General features: G+C 45.7%; 1 protein-coding gene across 2 annotated transcripts in view; it reads left to right on the forward strand.

Annotated features, from left to right (window-relative positions):
* Positions 1 to 324: 324 nt before the first annotated feature.
* The window catches only part of OXR1 (oxidation resistance 1), a 377112-nt gene continuing 362411 nt past the window's right edge, over positions 325 to 15025 (forward strand). For both annotated transcript variants that reach the window (XM_053243630.1, XM_053243631.1), the window contains exon 1: positions 325 to 542. The gene's annotated coding sequence lies outside the window, so the exon portion shown is untranslated. The remainder of the gene's footprint in view (positions 543 to 15025) is intronic.

Here is a 15025-nt window from a genome sequence, read left to right on the forward strand (position 1 = left end):
TCTATCTATCTATCTATCTAACGTGTGTGTGTGTGAGAGAGAGATGCTCTGAGTGGGCGGTGGGAAGACAGCCCTCCCCGCGCTCTTGTCTATCTGATCTCCTTCTTTTGGGTCCTGAGGTTATAATAACCGAGACCGCGACGCTCCAACCCGGCTCCTGTTCCTTTAAGCTCCAGCTGTTCTCATTCTCCTCCCACCCGTCTTCTCAGTGGCTATTTTTAGCTCGCTTTGCTAGATGGTAGCACCCGGCTCACGTCTCTTCCTCCCCCCCCCCGCCATTCCCTGTCCTCCTCTCTCAGTGGTACTTTCCACACCGAGAAGGTCAGCCGACTGAGCATGCCTGAATGTTGCTCAGCAGCTCCAGAGCCTGGGATGCGCGCTTGGTTAATCCCATTCACAGGGAGAGGGCCGCGGCGCGTGCGCTCGCTCGCTCGCTGTGACTGGCTGACGGGACTGAGCGAGGAGCAAGCAACTACACCATGCTGTGCGCGAGCCGGTGAAGCGGGGTAAAGCGCAGCCCGCTCTGCTTCTGCTGCTGACAAGTAAGTTTGCCTGCTTCTGCGGGCTCCCTCGTCCAGCCTTACGCGTCCCTGGACTCACCGTGGGGTCCTGGAGCGGCTGCTGGCCAACCCGCAGGTCAAAACATGCCCCGGACTGCTTCCTTGGGATAGTTGAGCTCGCTCGCTCCGAGTGCCTTTTCTAACGCTTGGCTGCTTCTGTGGCGCGGGTTTCTTCGCCTCCTCCTGGCGCCTGGGCTGCAGGGTTTGGTTTGGTTTCTTGCCGGCAGGGAAGGGACCAGTGTGGGAGGCGGGAACTGGCAACTCGCTCCAGCAATGGAGGGAGCCGACTGGGGTGGCCGGGAGGAAGGTGCTTGGGGCTCCAGGAGGTGCCAAGAGGAGGAGAGGGAAGGATGGGGCGGAAGGATGGCCGAGGGAGGGCTGATGGTGCTGGCCCGTCACCAGGAGGAAGGCTTGAGGGATGGAGGCAAAGAGAGGGACGAAGGAGGGCTCGGGGCTGGGCAGGGGAAGAGGGCATGGCAATGGGCCGGAAGGGTCAGCCTGGCAGTGCGCTTGGAAGGCAGTGAGTGCGGGGAGCAACAGCACATCTCCGGGAGGAAGCGGATGCGGGCGGGTGCGGAGGGGTTGGCTAGCGGGCGGAGAGAACTTGCTAGGAATCGTGACTGGGTACCGGGCACGGGCAGGAGGATGGAACTGGCGAGAGGGGCAAAGAGAAGCGAGGCGGGATTCCGGCCCGTGAGAAGAACTTCAGCCCTAGAGGTGCCTCTTGCAGTCTGATTCCCTACTGGCTGCTGGGATGTTGTGAATAGGAACTGAAGCTTGCAGAAACGGCCCCCAGCAAAGAGCATTCGTGCTGGCAGGCAGGCAGGGACAAATTGCGGGCACTGCTACCTACACCGCAGTGCCTCTGCCCGAAGCATCCCTGCCCATATTTTATTACACACACCTGCACACGAGCACAGACCAGATGGGCTCTCGGAGGTGCCTGTTCTGCGCTTCCTGCAGGGGGATGTTATCAGTGGGACTCCCGGGCTACAGTGCAGCATAGCCCTTTGATGCGTGCATGTGAAGGGATTGGGACTGACTGCGGTGGTGAGATGTCCGAAGACGCTCTCAGCTTGGATAGATCCCCCCCCACCATAAAATCTCAGCTGCTGCACTTTGGGCTGTGAGCCTGTGCTGGGTGATAGAGCAGCAGCTGCAGCATGTGTTTCTGCCATGGATTCTTCGCTCTCTGGCTCCTTGGGAAAGGTTTTCTGAATGGATGAGAAAATCGGCAGGCGCTGTCCATCTCCCCATTTCATTCCACTCCACTTCTCAGCCAGTGCTGCTGCCCATTAGAAACCAGCCTGATTCCCCTTGGAAGAAATTAGCACAGCCCAGCTGCCTGCAATTTTTTTTTTTTTTTTTTGCATTCTCATTTATTTGCTGTCTTAAGCAGTCCCCTGGTTCTTCTGTTCTTCTCCGGAGTGAGGTTGCTTCGTTGATGAGCTGTTCAGGCTCTGCCTCTTACTCTGCCACTGGAAATGCACTCTTACACCGGGCTCATTCATTCTCCATAGAGCAGCCTCTTGAAATATGCATATCTGGTGAGATGCCTCTACCGGTGTGCTATTGTGCCATAGCTGTCCTTACAGAAGCCAGACTCTAACATTATTAATGCACTGAAGCTTTAGCTGAAGTAAACTCCAGTGGAAAGAGCCAAGTATGATGTCACCAATGCCAGCCTAGAAGCTAGGTTAAACAGCTCTTTGAATGCAAATGAAGTTACAAAACATATAGAAGATTCCATGGCAGAGTTAATTACTAAGAAGTGACCCAGAGTGCATTTTAAGTAATGTTCAGCTGGGAATGGAAAAGCATTTTCTTACTTGACTGGGGGGGAAAGCATTAGAACTAAACAGAGCAACTCGTCATCTTGTTTACTGATGTAACTCATTTGTGGTATTCCAGTTTATGCCAGGAAATAAGCATTGTCAGTTTTACAGAGAAAACTTGATTACACAGTGGTTGAATATGTTTTTAAACTTGAGCCGTGGGATAGCAATATTCAAGTAAAACATACATCTTTAAGTATGATTCTTGAAGTGTGTAATATCACTTTAGATATCATGCATTATCCATGCAACCACCCCCCCCCGCCCCGTTATTTGGCTCAGTTGTTTCTCTCATTGAAAATAGCATGTCTGGTTTAAAATGAGATAATACAAAGACCAGTTTTACCTTTTTAACATGTTTGCTCTTAACATGTCTAAGGGACCTATCTCTCTAAAGGGTGATCTATAAGGCTAATTGTACTCTTTGGGTTTTATGTTTTGGTTTTTTGCCACGAAAGCGTAGGATGGGGGCAGAAAACTCCTCCCTACAGGAATGGAAAGAAGAATGTCCAGGAGCATAGAAGGACTTTTTCTGATTTACTGTTTTGCCAGAAGTGTGACTTAAGAAAAGCCTACCTGGAATTACCAGTTGCAGAGAGGTTGTGATGATATCTTGTGCTTGATGAGGACCTGTGCTTTATTGTTCTTAAGGATTCCTGCTTGATAACTAGTTACCTGTTGTGAGCAGCTTTGGATTTCATTGGAAACTTGCTGAAGTAAATTAGAAGGCATGCCAATGAATTAAAGATCTCAGAATTCAGTCCCATTCTGACACAAGAGAACCTTTCTAGATTTAGATGAAGCAGTGGGGGATATGCTTATGGGGGACTGGTTTCATTATCAATGACTTTCATTGAGTTTTATGAAGTAAAAAAATAGTGTAGATGTCAAGCAAAATCTGACCCTCTCACCACAGGCAGTAGGGTTACCATATGCAGGAGCCAGGTTTAGTTCCATTCCAATAGCGTTCCTGAATGTGCCTTCTTTTTTCTTTTTCTTTTTGCCTTATGAATGAATCGATAAATGACATCCACTCTTATGAATGCTGCTGCAGAATGAGAAGGAGAATGCTGCAGTTGGGGTAATGTTGTAATGTGAACAAAATGATTTTTACTAACAGGGACCCCATGGAGGAAAGCAGTTTGTCTGTGTGCTCTGTACTTCTGTTGACAATTGTTAATTTCAGAGTGAGATTGAAGAAGTGCAAAGTGAATATTTATCTTATCCAAGAAAAAAACCAACAAGCTTGGATAGTGGGGTCACTGACATGGTCCTTGCTGAAGATGCCTACTTTTTGTGTCCTTACACAGTAACATACAAAATAAACAAGCTATTTAATCTTCTTGAAATAGATTGCTAGAAATGGGAAATTGGAGGAGGAAGTCTGTAGAATTACAAGGGAAATGTGTGTCTTTTTTAATGAAAATGTATGGATATACCCATGTCTGTATTTTGTCTTAATTAACTGACCTTTTATGATTGTAGGAGGTTTAATGGATGGATCTCATAAAACATGTTTGCAGGAAGGCAAGCCTATGCACTATGCAAGACTTAACAGAGTTCACAGGCGCAGAAGTCTCCTAAATCCTCTTTAAATTAGCTAGCTGGTTATGTTGCCTTGTGGAATTTGAGGGCTTCATAAACCTTACTGAATAAAAATTGCTTCTAAAGGTTGTGATCCAAGGGCCAGTGTACTTTAAATCTGCCTCAAGTGAACAATAAAAAAGTGTTATGTGCACAATAGGTTTTCTGTGAGAATCTATAGCTGCTACACTCGTTGTTCAGTTAATCTGAACTGCTTCGGATGGAAAGATCCAAGTCCAGATTATAGATTGTGTGTGTGTAAGAGAGAGTTTATAGGAATACGTGATCTTCCAGGTACCAGTTACTGGTGAAAGTATAGTACAAGAACTGTACTATTAATGCATATGTTTTCTCCCACTCAGTCTGTCAAAACGAGCTCTGAATTTTCTGCTGCTGTGAATTCCATGTTTTGTGGGGAGTTCTACACCTCAGTTTGGCATAAAACATTCTTTTAAATCTCTTCCTTATGAAGTTTCCTTAAAAAATTTTTTTTGCCTGGGGTGGTATTGGTATTTGACATTCTTTATTATGCTGTATCTACAGGATTCTGATTTCTAGGGCTGGATTAAGAAGTGGAGCTTTGAATGATTCTCTTTTCAACTGTATTACCATAAATATATTACCAAAACTAGCTGCAGTGGTTTTATTACAAAGGATTACCTGCAAGAAAGAGAACTGAATAATTTAGGGATATAAAAAGAGAAGGGGCTGCTGAATTCCCCATTAAAACTGTTGGAATCTGGAGCGCCATAAAGCAGCTTGAGGACGATCTCGCGGAGATCTTCAAACACAGATGATGCCCCCTTTGCTTCATAATTCAGCTTTCTGGTCTTTCTAGTCACAGATATGGTGAGGCTTAGTGCCTGTGATGATGATGATTGTTGTGTTTGTTTATATAGCACCATCAGTGTAAATAGCACTTCACAGAGAGTGTGAGGAAAAGTCTTTGCCCCAAGGATCTAACAGTCTAGAAATGGACAAGGAGACAACAGAGGAAAATGGAGGCCAAAGAAGAATATGCCATTATCTCAGTCATGTATAATGAAATATTTATATTAGGGTCTTTAGTGGCCTATGTAGGGTACTTTTGCTTTAAACATTCAGACCCTTCTTTCTCACTCAGGTGCTCCCTTTTTACTAGTTACAGGATTCCAGCAAGTGAAATCCAGTAACCATCAGATTCCACCTGTTGGAACGGATACCGCCTTGGGATTGTTTTAATGAAAGATGGCATATAAATTCAACAATAAATAAATACTCCTAAACTTCGACAAATACTGGAGAATGAGGTGGTAAAATGGATTATACAACTTGAAACTGGTTGGTTTTTTAAATGCTTCCTTTGGAAGTAAATTTCCTGAAGTTTTTGTTTGGTTTTTTAAAGGAAAAACCCCAGCACTTTGGGGAGAATGGTTCTAGGCAAGACAATTCTTTGTGTACTTCCCTCCCCCGCCCCTTACTTGCAGGGTGTGGTAGGGAGAACTAAAAAAAGTGACCCCTCACCTAAGTCTGAACATTCCATCCTGCCATGTCACAGCGCTCCTGCTTCATTCTTCTGTGCACTGTGGATCATTCCAGTTTTCTTCTTTGCCCAAAGCTGCCTTGGAACTGGGCAGGTTTTCTTAGGAGTAAGGTAAAGTGTGCCATCGAGTTGGTGTTGACTCCTGGCTACCACAGAGTCCTGTGATTGTCTTTGGTAGAATATAGGAGGGGTTTACCATTGCCGCCATCTGTGTAATATGAGATGATGCCTTTCAGCATCTTGCTATATCGCTACTGCCCGATATAGGTGTTTCCCATAGTCTGGAAAACATACTAGTGAGGATTCAAACCGACAAACTCTGGCTTGCTAATCAAGTCATTTCCCCCACTGTGCCACTACCCCCTGCTTAACTGAACAAAAGAGGCATTTTAATTGTAAACCGCCCTGAGCCATTTTGGAAGGGCGGAATACAAATCAGATAGATAGATAGATAATTCTTTTAACATGTTGATTCTCTTTAGCGGGTGGAGAGCAACTTGGTCCTATCAATCCCCAGCACAGCATCCCTCCAGTGGCTGTTGCTGGTGTCTGACATGTTTCTTTTTTAGATTGTGAGCCCTTTGGGGACAGGGAGCCATTTTAGTTATTTGTTTATATCAAGACTGCTCAACTTTGGCCCTCCTGCAGATATTTTCCTACACCTACCATAATCACTGGCTAATGGCCACTGTGGCTGGGGATTATGGGATTTATGGGCCCAAGTTGAACAGGCCTGGTTTATATCTACAGGTGAAACTAAAAAAATTAGAATATCATGCAAAAGTTCATTAATTTCAGTAATGCAAATTAAAAGATGAAACTGATATATGAGATAGACGCATTACATGCAAAGCGAGATAAGTCAAGCCTTAATTTGTTATAATTGTGATGATCATGGCGTACAGCTCATGAGAACCCCAAATCCACAATCCCAGAAAATTAGAATATTGTGAAAAGGTTCAACATGTCTAGGCTCCAGGTGTCCCACTCCAATCAGCTAATCAATCCATAACACCTGCAAAGAGTTCCTGAGCCTTTAAATGGTCTCTCAGTCTGGTTCATTAGGAATCACAATCATGGGAAAGACTGCTGACTTGACAGTTGTGCAGAAAACCATCATTGGCACCCTCCATAAGGAGGGAAAGCCTCAAAAGGTAATTGCAAAAGAAGTTGGATGTTCCCAAAGTGCTGTATCAAAGCACATTAATAGAAAGTTATGTGGAAGGGAAAAGTGTGGAAGAAAAAGGTGCACAAGCAGCAGGGATGACCGCAGCCTGGAGAGGATTGTCAGGAAAAGGCCATTCAAAAGTGTTGGGGACTTTCAAAAGGAGTGGACTGAGGCTGGAGTTAGTGCATCAAGAGCCACCACACACAGACGGATCCTGGACATGGGCTTCAAATGTCGTATTCTTCTTGTCAAGCCGCTCCTGAACAACAAACAACGTCAGAAGCGTCTTACCTGGGCTCAAGAAAAAAAGAACTGGTCTGTTGCTCAGTGGTCCAAAGTCCTCTTTTCTGATGAGAGCAACTTTTGCATCTCATTTGGAAACCAAGGACCCAGAGTCTGGAGGAAGAATGGAGAGGCACACAATGCAAGATGCTTGAAGTCCAGTGTGAAGTTTCCACAGTAGGTGTTGATTTGGGGAGCCATGTCATCTGCTGGTGTTGGTCCACTGTGCTTCATTAAGTCCAGGGTCAACGCAGCCATCTATCAGGAGATTTTGGAGCACTTCATGCTTCCTTCCGCAGACGAGCTGTATGGGGATGCTGACTTCATTTTCCAGCAGGACTTGGCACCTGCCCACACTGCCAAAAGTACCAAACCTGGTTCAATGACCATGGCATTACTGTGCTTGATTGGCCAGCAAACTCGCCTGACCTGAACCCCATAGAGAATCTATGGGGCATTGCCAAGAGAAGGATGAGAGACATGAGACCAAACAATGCAGAAGAGATGAAGGCCTCTATTGAAGCATCCTGGTCTTCCATAACACCTCATCAGTGCCACAGGCTGATAGCATCCATGCCACGCCGCATTGAAGCAGTAATTGCTGCAAAAGGGGCCCAAACCAAGTACTGAATACATATGCATGCTTATACTTTTCAGAGGTCCGATATTGTTCTATTTACAATCCTTGTTTTATTGGTTTCATGTAATATTCTAATTTTCTGGGATTGTGGATTTGGGGTTCTCATGAGCTGTATGCCATGATCATCACAATTATAACAAATTAAGGCTTGACTTATCTTGCTTTGCATGTAATGCGTCTATCTCATATATCAGTTTCACCTTTTAATTTGCATTACTGAAATTAATGAACTCTCGTGCGATATTCTAATTTTTCGAGTTTCACCTGTAACTCCATCAGTAAAGTAGAAACATGGTCTCTCCGAGATGACCCAGAGACCAACCTGGTTGCCGCGTTCTGAAGTTTCTGGACTACATACAAAGGCAGCCCCATGTACAGTGCATTACAAAGAGCCCCACGTAGAGTCCATTACCTCCAGTCTGGAGGTTACCAACAAATGTACCACTATTTTGAGGTCATTGGTCTCAAGAAACGGGCACAGCTGGCGTATGAGCCGGAGCTGAAAGAAAGCACCTCTGGCCACTGCCTCAACCTGAGAAACCAGGGAGAGGTGTGAATCCAGAAGTCCTCCCAGACTGTGAACCTGTTCCTTTTGGGGAAGTGTGACCCCATCTAGAACAGGCAGATCAAAATCATTTCTAGAGTTCTGACCCCGCACAATAAATATGTCCATCTTATCTTGATTCAGCTTCAGTTTATTCTCCCTCATCCAGCCCATTTCTGCTTCCAGGCAGGCATTTAGTTAGGATATGCCAGCTCCTGAAGAAGTTGACATGGAGAAGTAGATTTCGGTGTCAACAGCGTACTGGTAACACCCAGCTCCAAATCCCCTGATGCTCTCTCCCAGCGGTTTCATGTAGATGTTAAAAAGCATTGGAGAAAGTACGGAGCCTTGAGGGACACTGTACTTAAGCTCAGATTTTGAAGAGCAACAGTTTCCAATCGACACCATCTGGAATCTATTTGAGAGGTAGGAGCAGAACCACTGTAAAACAGTGCCTCTCACCCCCAACAGCCTCAGACGTTCCAGAAGGATACTATGGTTGATAGTATCGAAAGCTGCCGAGAGATCCAAAGGACCAACAGAGTCACACTGACTCTGTCAATTCCCAATTGGAGATAATCCATCAGGCCGACCAAAACAGTCTCCACCCCATAGCCCGCCCGAAAACCAGTTTGGAATGGGTCTGTATAATCATTTTCCTCCAAGACCGCCTGGAGCTGAGAGGCCACCACTCTCTCAATTACCTTGCCCAGCCATGGGAGATTGAAAACAGGCTTATAATAGCTTAGCTCTGAGGGATCTAATGCAAGCTTCTTTAGAAGAGGTCTAATGATTGCCTCCTTAAGACAAGGAGGCATCCTGCCGTCCCTCAGAGAAGCATTTATGATTTCCACCAGGCTGTTTACAACAACCTCCCTGCTAGAAGGAACAAGCCATGTTGGACAAGTGGTAGGCCTCACTGCTCCAAGCAGCTTGTCCACATCCTCAGGAGTCACAAACTGAAACCGATCCAGTCGAATCACCTAAGAGCAGTTGCTGGGCACCCCCAGCTCCGACATAAAATCAATTGTGGAGTCTCCATCTTGGTTGGCCTGAATCTGAGAGATTTTATCTGCGAAAAACTCTTTAAACACATCACAGTGGGTAACTGATGACTCCAAATTCTGGTTCAAGGGAGGGGGGGGCAGATACTAATCCCCTCACAACCCTGAACAACTCCGCTGGATGTGAACTTGCAGAGGCAATACGGGCAGAAAAGAACTGCCTCTTTGCTGCACGTTTTGCCTGAGCATAGATCTTTAGATGTGCTCTATGTTGCAATCTGGCAGATTCGAGTCGAGTCTTTCTCCACTTGCTCTGCAGACACCTACCTTGCCGCTTCAGCCCCCGTAGATCTTCTGTATACCAAGGGGCCAAATTTGAAGCGGGTTGGAGGGGATGCTTAGGAGCAATCGTGTCTACTGCCCTGGTGAGCAAGTTGTTCCAATTCTCAACCAGGACATCAACAGGATCACCAGCAAAGCCAACATTAAATCCCTCCAAGGCTTCTTGGAATCTTAATGGATCCAATAACCTCTTCGGGCGGACCATTCTAAACGGCCCCTTGCCCCTGCGGAGGTGGGAAGTGGTTGGAAGTCCAAACTTAACCAGATGGTGGTCCGTCCATGACAATGGGGAAATCACAGGAGTCCCCACCCACGGAACACTACCCTGATCAGAGTAAAACACCGAATCAAGCGTGTGACCTGCAATATGTCGGTCCAGAGACCAATTGGGTTAGGCCCATAGTTGCCATGGCCGCTATGAACTCCTGAGCTACCCCGGACAGATTGGTCCCAAAATGAACATTGAAGTCCCCCAGCACCAAGAGTCTGGGAGACTCCAACGCGAGTTGCACGACCAAGTCTGTGAGCTCAGTGAGGGATTCTGCTGGGCAGCGGGGTGATCGGTACACCAACAGAAGTCCCAGTCTATCCCTGGTCCCCAAACTCAAGTACAGACATTCAATATGGTCGGATACCCTGACAGGGACCCTGGTAAGGGAGATGTTATCCTTATAGACCATGGATGCTATTTGGGTTGTTGGCAGTGCTCCCCGAGGTCAAAGAGCTGGCAGGACAGCCAGAAGAGGAGACAGCTATTAAATTTCTGACTACCCTTCCCCTGGAACGGCCCGCTTCTTCTATTCCCCACCACCACCAGGATAGCTGCCCCATAGTCAACAAAGGCGCCCCCTGTCCCTCATCTCCAGATGAACCCAAATGCATTATAGCAACTTCAACCCAAGTCTAAAACAGCTTAAAACTAATTAAACAGTAGCCCTCGCCCTCATTCTTTCCAGATGTGGCTCCCCCAAAGGGGCAACCCCACTGGTGGCAGGCCCACCTCCACAAGGAGCCTTGCTATAAAGCCCCAAACTGAGCAGGTGACCCGAGGAACAGCTGAGTCACTCAGGGGCTTGTCCCAATCCTGCCCACACCTCCCGCAGATGTTAACCTGAGGCTGCAGCCCCACAGAGGAAGCAAAGGCAGGCAGGCAACAGCAGAAGGAACCCCAGCACCCACCTGGTCTCTCACTCCAGGCAGCACTGGGTGGGAAGTAGATGGACTCTCCCTTTCCCTCTCTGCTGGGCTTCTAACCTAGTAAGTAATCAATATCCAAGAAAAGCCATTGTATTTCTTGCTGCTGTTGTGAAAGTACCCAATTTAACATTCTTAAATGTTGTGTTGGCCCTCAGTAAGCTGTTTCTACTACAACTATAGTCTGGTAATGTGTAAAACTAATAGTTTTTCTGAAATAAACACCTGACTCAGAAAATCAAGTTACTGTTACTGTAGAGAAGTAGAGTTGAAGGGGACTATGTGTGTTGAGGCCACAATTCCAGTAGCCAAATCTGATTGGAGCTATTCCTGGAGATCTTGCCCACCCTCAGTATTTTTTCTCTAAAAACAAACACATAATATCAAGCCATTACAATCTCCAGGATTGCTTTCAACATCACTTGGAGACTGTTGCCATTTGCTGGAGATTGCAAGCCTAGATGTGGAGAGTTATCAAAGGAAAAATGAAAGGTGGAGGCACCACCGAAGAAACAAAAATGGAGATGAAGCTCTCAGATGCCTCACAGATATCTTAATTAGGCCCAGTGTGTTTTGGGGGGAAATACTTCCTCAAGCCTATTTTGTTCTTGTCAATGTAAGTTTGTTCCTTGCCCAAGTACCAGGCAAGGCAAAGGGTTAAACAACTTGATCATACAAGCGTCTCCCTTAATCAATGGAATAAATTTGTTGATGAAGATGACATCCCAACACTTGGGGGTAAAAAACTGGCTGCAGAATTTTTGGAAACTTACAGAGGGTTTCCAGATGGCAATGAAGTGTGGAATCTGCAAAGGAACATAGGAAGCTGCCATATACTGAGTCAGACCATTGGTCTATCTAGCTCAGTATTGTCTTCACAGACTGGCAGTGGCTTCTTCAGGGTTGCAGGCAGGAATCTCTCTCAGCCCTATCTTGAAGAAGCCAGGGAGGGAACTTGGAACCTTCTGCTCTTCCCAGAGTGGCTCCATCCCCGAAGGGGAATGTCTTATAGTGCTCACACTTCTAGTCTCCCTTTCATATGCAACCAGGGCAGACCCTACTTAGCTAAGGGGACAGGTCATGCTTACTACCACAAGACCAGCTCTCCTCTCTTAAGCTTTCACACAAGTTCCAGGTGTGACCTTAATCACAATACAGATGCTCCTGCAGACTTCCACACTCCTTCCTAGTGTGATCTTACCCTCTCTGTACACATGCCGAACAGGTTGTGTGATTTTTTGGCAGTGCCACCTGCTGGCCAGTTCTTGCATTGTGAGAAGAACCAGCCTTTCCTCCCAGTTGCTAGAAAAGTAGTAATGAAAAAGGGTGGGTCTTTCTTGCAATGCAAGTACTGGCCTGCAGGCGGAATTGTAAAAATTGCATGAGGACCTTGCTCAGCATGTATTCTTACATGCTGAGACAACAGTTAGGGATGTCAGCAGTTGAACAACAGCTGGAGAGCCGAAGTTGTGCAGCCCTACCTTAGAGTAAGATCACACCAGGAAGAGCATGAAAGCCTGCTGGAGTGTCTATACAGTAAAAAAGATTGCCCCTGCAACTTGTGCGAAAACTTTGCACATCCTGCTCTTCGTTGCTGCCTGGAACCTCCAGTCTAACGATGGACAGTTTGAAGGTACCTTAATTGCTGAACCTGATACATGGAAAGGAAATTATATTCTTGAAGTCAGTGCAGCATAAGTAATCACAGTTCAGATTTAGTTTGAAGGGAAGGCAGAGAATAGATGAAATAAGGTATACATTTAGAAACAAAGAACAGTGAGTCCAGGGGGCTTCATCTTTTTCAGTAAAGATGGTTTCTGAATTAAACTATCAGCCCAGGCATATTCATATTTCTGTTAAAGTAGGTAACAGGAAAAAAGACAAACAGTTATATTATGACTATCTCAGAAACACAACATTTTAAAAAAACAAACAAAACCTAGACACTTCTTTTGGGGTGCTTAGTTGAACAAGTATTACGTGAAGCCTGTAACCAGTCCTGCACTTAAATTCGTGTTGTAACAATCCTATAATTCAAATACTCAGAAGAAACAATGTATCAAGCCATTTTTGTTTTCAAGTTCTGTTGTCTTCGCTCCTAAGGTTTTTTTGTTTTTGTTTTTTTAAAAATAGTGCTCTTACTTTACAGGGAAATAAATGGTCCCTTTCTAGTGTTTTCATATTGTATTTATAGTATCTTGTGGTAACTTGTGTTGTCAAAAGCAAGCTGCACTCCAGCAGGGTTTCTTGTGGCTATAAATCTTCAGTTGGATGTGAAAGGATGTGACTCCTTTGTGAGGATGTAAATGATGGTTTTTTAGCATGTTTCTAATGAGGAGGACTTGCTAGGCAGGATTAGAACACACATCTTATTTTCTTAAGCCCTCCTAGTTACTCTTTCCTTCCTCCCCATGAGCATCTTGAGAAGTGTAGCCATAACACAAACTTTGGAAACTTGAAGAACAAGCATCTTTGGGGGCTATAAGCATTAGGATTGGTGCAGTGGGGAAGTAACTTGCCTAGGGAGCAAGAGGTTTCTGGTTCGAATCCCCACTGGTATGTTTTCCAGACTATCGGGCAGTGATATAGGAAGATGCTGAAAGGCATAAACTCATACTGCATGGGAGATGGCCATGGTAAACCTCTCCTGTATTCTACCAAAGAAAACCACAGGGGTCTGAGGTCGCCAGGAGTTCACACTAACTCAACAGCACAACTTTAAGCATTAGGATACCACATGGAAGTCTGTGTCAAGATGTCCAATTTCAGTCTAAATAAAATGGAGCTGGGTTTGCACTGAGAACTTCCTAGCTAACCTCTCAAACATGACTCAGATCATAGCAGTAGCAACTGGTGCAGGTGCTGCTGGGGCAGCAGCAGCTGTGAAAGGCACCTTTAAGTGTAAATTAATAGGTGCTTACCTCTGCTACTGGCTCAGTCATAGAGAACATGTTTTGAATGCAAAAGTCCTGGATTCAGTCTCTGACCTCTCCAGGGAGGGCTGGGAAAGGCCCCTGGAGAAGGGCTGCCAGTCAGTGTGTAGACCAGGAACCCCAACCAGGGTTCCTCCCAGAGGCATAGCAAGGTTGGAGTGGGCCCAGAGACAAGATTTTTAAATGCTCCCCCCCCACTGAAGCTCAGCTCATGAAGGAAAGAATCATCCTAAATTATTTTTGACAAAGTTTTGTCAATTGTGGAGGAAGTCATTTAATGATACTAGCACTTAGCAATAGCAATAGCACTTACATTTATATACCGCTCTATAGCCGGAGCTCTCTAAGCGGTTTACCATGATTTAGCATATTGCCCCCAACATTCTGGGTACTCATTTTACCGACCTCGGAAGGATGGAAGGCTGAGTCAACCTTGAGCCCCTGGTCAGGATCAAACTTGTAACCTTCTGGTTACAGGGCAGCAGTTTTACCACTGCGCCACCAGGGGCTCTACTAGAGAAAGACATGCTGTTCTGGTAGCTCCAGGTCTTAACACTCACATCAATTTTGGAGGATGAATACAACTGAAGGAAGCCTGGGCGGGTGTGTGGCTGGGGGAGTCAGTCATGTGACTTGCCTCGCCCCCCCCTTCCGAGGCAGTGGGCCCCCAGACAACTGTCTCCCCTTGCCCTATTATAGTTATGCCCCGGTTCCTCCAGATGTTGCTGAATTACAACTCCCAGCATTCCCAGTCACAAATCATTGAGCTGGTCTTGTGGTAGCAAGCATTACGTGTCCCCTTAGCTAAGCAGGGTCCACCCTGGTTACATATGAATGGGAAACTTCAATTAGTACACGTATACTTATTGAAATACTTCAATAAGTACACTCACTAACTACTCCAGTTGTAGGGATAGTGAAAGGAAAGTAGGCAGATCAGTTCTTATCCGAACTACTTGTAAGTTTTTGTTTTAGCCAGGATATATAGTTTTAAAATAAGTTGTTAAGAAAGCTGACCTGAATCTGGGAATAACAGGAACAAGATGGGGGAAAGGAAATGTAGCCATAAAGTAGAGAGAAGAGGGGAAGACACAGGTGATATGCTTTTCTCGAAGGAAACTCAGTGTGGGGGAAACTAGAAAGCAACAGTAGGGATGGAATGCTACTCTAGTGGCAAGGTCTAGCATACCAGATCTGTGGTTCTCGCCTTGCATGGTCTGCCAAGGGTTATATGTGACAGCTTAGGTGAATGGGCAATCATGAATATGTCAATTACAGGACAAATTAGTTTGCACAGACAACCTTATGTTGTAGGTTACCAGTGTTTCTTTGTAGAATTTGCATATGTGTTCAAGGCTCTTCTAGAAATTCTCTTAAAAACAAGAATTCTGAACTAAGTGAGTTGACACGCTTGACA

Source organism: Hemicordylus capensis, chromosome 4, assembly GCF_027244095.1.
Source record: "Hemicordylus capensis ecotype Gifberg chromosome 4, rHemCap1.1.pri, whole genome shotgun sequence".
NCBI lineage: Eukaryota > Metazoa > Chordata > Lepidosauria > Squamata > Cordylidae > Hemicordylus > Hemicordylus capensis.